The 9,037-nt window shown below is 44.3% G+C and overlaps 1 long non-coding RNA gene across 1 annotated transcript; it reads right to left on the bottom strand.

The window, feature by feature from the left end:
• Window positions 1–4,894: 4,894 nt before the first annotated feature.
• On the bottom strand, window positions 4,895–6,274 carry LOC115093225. Its single transcript, XR_003857235.1, has 3 exons — window positions 6,160–6,274; window positions 6,026–6,051; window positions 4,895–5,853 (listed from the first exon to the last, which is right to left on the bottom strand). It is a non-coding gene; the product is annotated as an uncharacterized LOC115093225 (long non-coding RNA).
• Between the last annotated feature and the right edge of the window lie 2,763 nt (window positions 6,275–9,037).

The raw sequence follows: 9,037 nt of genomic DNA, 5'->3' as shown, positions 1-9,037 counted from the left end.
GATTCCCTGTGCAGTATGCCTTGCGGGGAGTGGTGATTACACCTCTATCTCTTTCTCACTCTGTATGCTGCTGTCTTGTCTTCTAATCTGCACCTTCTATTAGCTTCAGAAGCAGATTGCAGTGAACACCTGCCTGTGCCTTTTCTGTATCTTCTCTGTCTCATAGAGTGTGTGTGCACAAGGAATCAGCACACATGCATAGTATGTGACAGACATTTTTGCATACACTGTAAGAGTTGCTGGGTATAGTATTGTACTGTGCAACTGTAGTACACTACATAGGAATAGCCAGCCAGTAGACAATTCTGCTTGCTAAATAGTTCCACTCTTCTTGCATTGCTCTGCACCTTCCATTTGTAATTTTAATTGTCAGTGCCATTGCTGCAGATCTGTCTTCAAGGTTCTTGTTAAAATTTCCTTCCCTTATGGTACTTGCTGATTCTTGGTTTTGCCCTAGCAATCCAATGGTTTGCATATTTGCTGCACCATTCATGGATCCTTGGGCCCTTCATCCCACTCCTGGTACTGTTTTATTCCTCTTGGTGCCTTCGGCATTTGATGCCATACTTCTTCCTGCTTCAGCCCTCACTGTATATCTTGGGGCCTTACTGCCAATCTTCTTGTTGTGTTGCTCTGCATCTACTATTTGTGATTTTAATCCCCAATAAACTTCTGCAGCTTCTCCAAGCTACTATTGGTACCTTTGGATGATTCCTTCTCTGCTCCTGCCATCTTAGAGGTTCTTTTCAAATTCTTTTCCCTTGTGGTTCTTGCCAGCTCTTGGTGTTACTCTGGCAATCCCATGATTTTCACAGCCCTTAACCAGTTATCTTTAATGGTTTCATGCCCTCTTGGACTTTTTCTTCAAAACCCTTCCCTTACATTTCTTACGAATATTGGTCTTGTTCGATACTTGGACTTCATTGGATTCTATCATAGCAAAAGGCAGAGGCAGCTGAAGTGCAGCACCTAAATCTAGGACCATACTCCTCCATTATTAGTAAGAACTGATTAAAAAAAATAATATCCTGGATTCTGTGCATCACAGGACATTGAAGAACTAACAGCTAAAAATAATATGGTGTTTCTAGTCAGTGCTAGCTTAGCCTCAAGAGAGGAGGTGGGGGAGATAGATGATACTAACAACACTGAGCTTATACACAGCAAAAGAGAAGACACATTTCAAGCCTGAGCAGCCAACCCCTTCTCTTAATGATCCCATATGGAAATAACATCAGGCCTTCTCTAGGGATTTCCTCTGGTTTCTCCCTGCCTAAGGTTGTATATCAATTTGATTTGTGCCCTTGCCCCTAATTTGGAGCCTTGGGGCATTTGTGACACTGTGGGTCGCTGCTTTGCACAGGTGATGATGCTTTGGGGTCTTCATGCTACTCTTTCTGCTGCTTTGACTCTCTATCCCTGCCTTGGGTTTTTTTCTGTTTTGTTGTTTACTCTTCATGGTGCTTGAGCTATTCTGCCACATTTGGTGCTGCTTTGCCCCACTTATGCAGCCGCAGGGGTCATGCCACTCTTGCTGGTGCCCTTTGAACCTCATTTGGAGCTTTGGGGTGTTTTGGCCACTCTTGTTGCTGCATTGCTTCTCCGACAGTATCTTGGAGAACTCCTGCTACTGCCAGTAGCATTTTTCCCCATTGTGGGTCCTTGGGCTATTTATTAGAGATGTGATTCAGCCGAACCTTTTGGTTTGGCCTTCATTATCAGCCTGGCATAAGAAATTTTGTTTCCCGTGGTTTGGGCCGATTTTTTTCAGCTGTCCTGAACCGAAACCACCCCAACCCTTCAGATTTAATTAATTACAAACCCCCACACTCCCAACCCCCAAAACTTGCCTAAAGTCCCTGGTAGTCCAGCAGGGGTCCCAGGAGTGATCTCCTGCTCTCGGTCCATCAGCTGCCAGTAAACAAAATGGCGCCAGTGGCCCTTTGCCCTTACCATTTGACAGGGGCTATCGGTGCCATTGGCTGACCTCTGTCACATGGTAGGAGCAATGGACAGCCAGCGCCATCTTAAAAAATGGTGCGGGCCTTCCATTGCTCCTGCCATGTGACAGGGGCTGGCCAATGGCACCAACAACCCCTGTCACATGGTAAGGGCAAAGGGCCAACGGCGCCATTTTGATTAGTGGCAGTCGACAGCTTGAGAGGGGGAGATCGCTCCCAGGACCCCTCTGGACCACCAGGGATTTTGGTAAGTTTTGGGGGGAGGTCAGGCAAGTCTTGGGGGGTCAGGAGGGTGGGGGTTGCAATTAATTAAATTTGAAGGGTTGGGGTGGGTTGGGGGGGTGGTTTATATGCCCTTTCTCCTCCCCAAAAAATCAATAAGAAAACCACATGAAATTTTGTGGGTTTTCCTATCATTTTGGCGCCCCCCTGAAATGCGACAAAATAGGAAATATCTATTTTTCGTTTTTCGTCACAAATGAATGCACATCCCTACTATTTATGCCACATTTGGTGCCATGTTGACATAGTCTTGATGCATTGGAGTGCCTTCACCTTTCTGTTGATGTCTACCTATAAATAGAAATGATTAGATAACTCCAATTTAATAACCCAAAATAGGCTACATTGCTTTCCCCATTGACTTAAGTGGTAAAAGAATGACAAAAAACATTTTTTTTCATTTGAAATGAATAAAGAAACCAAAACAAATTTTTGACCCTGCATCTCCCTAATGTACATTGGCTACTTTGTGTCCTGGAAGACAATCTGATATATATAAAACAAAAGGTAGAGCATGTTAAAGCTCTGGTATTTGTTGCCAGAGGATGTGGTTAGTGCAGTTAGTGTAGCTGGGTTCAAAAAAGGTTTGGATGGGTTCTTGGAGGAGAAGTCCATTAACGGCTATTAATCAAGTTTACTTAGGGAATAGCCACTGCTATTAATTGCATCAGTAGCATGGGATCTTCTTAGTGTTTGGGTAATTGCCAGGTTCTTATGGCCTGGTTTGGCCTCTGTTGGAAACAGGATGCTGGGCTTGATGTACCCTTGGTCTGACCCAGCATGGCAAGTTCTTATATTCTTATGATCTTATGTGATTAACATTATAAGTTTCATGAGAATTTGAAACTGTAGCACCAAGCTAAATGTTAACATTGTAACATAAAAAAATGAGACCTTGAAGAAAAGACCAAACGGATAAGCACCCTTCATATAAAATATTTGTGCATGTCATCTACTACATACAGAACAGGAAGAAAACCACGATGTGATATACTACAATTTAAAAAAACATGAAATAAAAACAGAGTATCTAATAAAAAGAAGAAAGGGGAAGGATGGAGATTGGCTGGGGACATTGTCTAGGGATATCAATGGTCAGATTAGATGGGTCAAATGGTTCTTATCTGCTGTCATATTCTATGATAGTAGTAGAAACCTGGTTAGGAAGTTGCAGTACTGGAAACAATGCAACCTTCATCCTCTCCAGAGGCAAGGAAAAATGTGACAGAGGTGTTGTTGCTAGGTACTTAAAAAAAGGGCACAAGCTCATGGGAGATCAGAGCTATATGCCCTACCTCCTACTAAGATTTTGATAATTAAATTCAATAATTACAATCAGCACCCCTGAGAACAATCCTATATAAACACAGGACCCTAGGTGTTATTGAGATCCTGTTGGCTTTATGGGGACAATTTTAAAAAAACCTGTCCCTAATCGAACTGAGCCAAGGGGATTCACTGTACTGGCTGATTCTTACATGATCAGTTATATGCTACCAGTTTCTAATGAGAGGGCTCCCACTTGATGAGCTTTCACACAATTATTTAACTCTCTATCAACTCTCTCCATATAACAGAAAATAAATTGTACATAGAACATACAATAAGTTAACGCTGAAAATTACATACCAGTCATGGAATTCTAGGCAGATTCAGAAATCTTATACTGCATCAGTGAACAAATTATATAAAAATACTGTAAATGAGCATTTGAAACCGCAGAATTCCTCTCTTTTTATGTTGTCACATTAGAAACTTTATTTACACCTTAGAAGTGACAGATATAGTCTTGAGAACTCATGTATAACATGTTTTCATAATACTTACATAGATCCAATAAAACATATCACAGCATGCAAAGAATCCAGTTTTCTTCAGGAGCCATACAACTACTACATCACTGCATTACATATTCCTGTAAAGATCCTCTAGTCTCCACTAGGTGGCCCTAGAGCCCTGATTTAAAGAGATAGCAGTGAGAGAGATACCATCCCATTAGCACCTCCCCCTGAGGATTGTCTGAAATGGATTGATCCCTGCCTAGAAGAGAGGGACAGGCTAGTTAGCGGGGTGGTCTTTTGAGCTGGTTCTCTAAGAGTGAAGATCTGTTTTTGTTTGTCCCCAGCCAGGTTAGGGCCTTCTTACCTAACTCAAGGTTTCTGACAAAATAGACAACAAAGAAGAGAAACTTTGGAGGGGAGGGGAGATGGGTGGGCCCAGGGCCAGATGTGAACTCTCTGTCACACACATACACAAATGAAAGCATGTGGCTACCTTTCTCTCAGGATAAGCTGCTCAAACACTCTCTGATCTTCTCTGCTTTCTTCAAGGGCTGGGGGCCCATAAATAATCCATGCAACTACTGGCTCTGTTGTGTTATCTCAGGGGAGCCAGAACTGATATACACTGCCTACTCTGCTCTGCTTTCTTGGATCCCAGAAAAAAGGTGGCAGAACACTGTTCTGGGTTGCTCTGCCAGAAATGAAGCCCTCGGCAATGGTCACAAAAAAAAGGTCTGAATTAGTACAAATTTGAACGTTGTGAGCAGAAGTGCCATGCATCAAGGTCAGGGTTGAGGCCTTGACAATTGACACCTCCCGCTCACAGCTTTCAAACTTGTGCTAATGAAAACCCCTTTTTGAGTTTGTTCTTTATTCTGCAGTATCCAATTCAATATCACCCCTTCGCCTTCTGTTTCTTGTAATACAGGAGAGGTGGTGAGGGTGGTGGGGGACACCAGGGGAAGGGCTGGACTAGGGAGCAGAGCGACTGTTTTCTGGGTGCTTCAGATTCAGCCCCTACTCTTCTCTCCCTGGAAAGGATGAGCTAAAGGAGAACACCTCTGCTGCTCTGCCTCTTCAGCCTGACAAGAAGTGCTGGAACTGCATACCGGCATTGCAGGCCGTTCCCCCCCAAATTATGCCCCAACTGGGATTCTGGGGGCACCACAGTTACTTTGAAAAATGTTAGAAATAAAATCTGTGCTATGGAATGGGGAAAGTTTTTACTTCAGGAGTAAGTCTGTTGTACATTTTTTGAAGTGGCACCACTTTTGTTGTGTCACTGTAACAGGGATCTGTTCTCTGCCGACAAAGTTTATTTGAAAAAAGGATTAGAGAAAGGAGATGGGTGTGGAATCCAGTCATCAGTTTAAAGGGGAACAGCTAAAGGAAGAATTATAGTATCAGTGCTTGTGTGTGCCTTATTAAATTAGAAGAGGCGCAACAGGATGTTTTTGACTGAAAGTTAATCCTGGTTCCCTGTACCAAGGTAAAGGGACAGGATAGTTAATGGTAAAGTCTTGGACAGAACCTCAGTGCTACCATATCTGCCCTTAGTAGAGGGAAGGTTGGACGTTGGTAAAACTGAATGTGTGCTGTGCTCCTTAAGAAAATTCAAGACAGGGAATTTTTGCTTATCTTTTGTTTTGCCTGGCCAGTTTAATTTGCTTGCAGAAGAGTTTTAGTGCCAGGGAACTAGTTTCTCTTATTGATTTTTTTTATAGTTAGAGAGTAGGCCATCGGAGAAGGAAAGGCTGACACCGGCTGCCATCTGACCCTCCATCCAGAGGTGCCTGCTACCACAGAGACAACTGCGCCCAAGCTGCTTTCTGAAAGGACCAATAGAGGTAAGTATGCATACTGAAAACCCAGGACATACACTCTAGCCATGGTCAGTCTATTACCATTTACTCAGCTCAGTAGTAAAGCAGCACCTCTCCCCCCCCCCCCCCCCCCCACACACATATACATATACATATACTCACACACTAAGATACTTACCTCAAGGGACTCTGTTTGTGAAGAGCCTAAAAAGAAAAAAAAAACAATACAAAGGATCATTTTCTTAAAAATTATCAGTTTTGAGAGCATACAAATGGTTAGAGGAAAGCAAAAAAAATATTCAAAGACAATACCTCTCTGAACCTGCTGGATATGGTATAAGGTTCTATAAGAAAAAGAATAAAATTATTAATAGCAGCTCAAGGAATTTTGCATTAAAGAAAATGAAATTTCTAATGGTTGTTTAAGTATATGTAAGAGTGTATAAAAGGCTTTTTTCTGGAAGTACTGTTTAAAGGGAGAATATTTGTTAGATATGTTTACTGCCAGACTGTTTAAAGATTTTTTTTTTTCACAGTATAATGAACTGTTAAGGTTTTTATCTCAAGGTTCTTTTGGACCAACATCCCCCTCACAGGACATTTCCAAATTTTTAAATCTGCTTTCCCTCCCTACCCCCAGGAGACAGACTGGGTAGGTCAATTTATTCAGCTGCACAACACCTTTTCAGAGGTGCCCCTTCAAGGGAACATCGGCAGTCCCTAGCTACCATCACAGCCCCAGAGATGTTATGGCTAAGTAGCACCACCCCGATCCTGATCTTATCCGACTATCTAGTGGCTGCTGAACATGAGCAGATATTCAGCGGCCACTATATAACAGGATAAGGCCAATTTATCTGGCTGTCCGCAGTTTGAATATCAGGCCCTCTGCTGCTGTTAAAAAAACCCAAAACTCGCTAAAGACTTTGTTTCTTTGCTCAGCATTAAACTTCTTTGGTTTTATTGGATCGAATGGCAGATTTGACAGTGATAATTTAGCTGGAAGCCACAGGACTCTGTAATACTAGAAAAAGGAGGAAGAAGGAAGAAAGGAAAGGTGTTTACAATAATTATGATAATTATGAGGGGGGGGGGTTTTGGCTATTAGAGAGGAAGAAAGAGGAAGGCTACCCAGGAATAGGAAGACATAAGGAATCAGAGGAAGGAGATTGGGAATACTGGGAAAATTTGTATCTTGTCTTCTCTAGATTAAGGGAACCACGTAGTTGGCAGATTAAACAAGCATACTTTACCTGAATTTTCAAAAAGAAAGCTTGTAGGTTCTTCCTCTTTGAAAATTTGCTTAAAGTGCATGTGTTCAAACGGACTACATACTCTGTACCTGCTATTTTGTAGAGGCAGCCGAAAGGGACAAAATAGTAGAGATGTGCATTTGTTTCCTATGTATTTGTAATCTGCAACGTATAGGGCCATATTCGTTGTATTCGTGGGGAAGCGAAACGTATCGCGATTCCCCACGAATACAACGAATCTTCACTGAATTATTCGGCCGTCTAAAGGAGCCAATTTAAACAAACCCCCCACCCTCCTGACCCCCCCAAGATTTACCAAAACTCCCTGGTGGTCCAGCGGGGGGTCCGGGAGCCATCTCCTGCACTCACACCCTCGGATTCCGGTATTCAAAATGGCGCCGATAGCCTTTGACCTACTATGTCTCAGGGGCTACCAGTGCCATTGGTCAGCCCCTGTCACATGGTAGGAGCAATGGATGGCCGGCGCCATCTTGTGCTCCTACCATGTGACAGGGGCTGAGCAATGGCACCGGTAGCCCCTATGACATTGTAAGGGCAAAGGCTATCAGCACCATTTTGATTACTGGCAACCAATGGCCCGAGTGCAGGAGATCACACCTGGACCCCCGCTGGACCACCAGGGACTTTTGGCAATTCTTGGGGGGGACCCTCCTGACCCCCACAAGACTTGCCAAAAGTCCAGTGGGGGTCAGGAGCGACCTCCTGCACTCAGGCCATCGGCTGCCAGTATTCAAAATGGCGCCAACGGTTGGCCCCTGTGACATATTGAGGGCAAAGGCTATTGGCACCATTTTGAATACTGGCAGCCGATAGCCTTTGCCATCACTATGTCACAGGGGCCGACCAGTGGCCCCTGTGACATAGTAAAGGCAGAGGCTATTGGCGCCATTTTGAATACTGACAGCCGACAGCCCGAGTGCAGGAGATTGCTCCCGGACCCCTTCTGGACCACCAGGGACTTTGGCGCCGGCCATCCATTGCTCCTACCAAGTGACAGGGGCTGACCAATGGCACCGGTAGCCCCTGTGACATAGAAGGTCAAAGGCTATCGGTGCCATTTTGAATACTGGCAGCCGAGGGTGTGAGTGCAGGAGATGGCTCCCGAACTCCCCGCTGGACCACTAGGGAATTTTGGTAAGTCTTGGGGGGGGGGTCAGGAGGGTAGGGGGCTGTACTTAATTCAATTTTAGCTGGGAAACAAATAAGAATTAACGCATGTACATATGGGCCCCCCTTGTCAAATGCAATGTACCTGCTAGGGATGTGCAGAGCAAAATTTTATGTTCATATTTTTTATGTCCGAAAGGGGGTCCCACTTGCGGCCAATATGGACATAAAAAAAATCCAATGAGTTGGGTATATGTACATATGTGCAAAAAAAAAATTTAAACCCCCTCACCCTCCTTAATCCCCCCCCCAGACTTACCACAACTCCCTGGTGATCGAGCGAGGAGTGAGGACGTCATTTCTGCAATCCTTGGCGAGAAGCATGTGACGCCGGTGGTACGTCGAGTGACGCGGCGTCACGTGATTCCCGGCTCGTTCGCGCCGGACGGCTCGTTCGGCCCAAAAAGAACTTTTGGCCAGCTTGGGGGGGCCTCCTGACGTCACATGCTTCTCGCCAAGGATTGCAGAAATGGCGTCCTCACTCCTCGCTCCATCACCAGGGAGTTGTGGTAAGTCGGGGGGGGGATTAAGGAGGGTGAGGGGGTTTATATATTTTTATTTTGGCTCAACAATCGCGATTTCCCACATATCGAACATATCTATGTTCGATATGTGGGAAATCCGATCGTTTATGTCGAATCAATTTTTTAAGTAAAAAAAAAATATGAGTTGCGTTTTACTAATGCGGTCAATCCGAATGCACACCCCTAGTACCTGCCCCCCGACGAATACGAATCCCGAATGCAACA

This window comes from Rhinatrema bivittatum, chromosome 6 (assembly GCF_901001135.1).
Source record: "Rhinatrema bivittatum chromosome 6, aRhiBiv1.1, whole genome shotgun sequence".
Taxonomy (NCBI): Eukaryota; Metazoa; Chordata; class Amphibia; order Gymnophiona; family Rhinatrematidae; genus Rhinatrema; species Rhinatrema bivittatum.
This window is presented reverse-complemented; position numbering and strand designations above follow the sequence as displayed.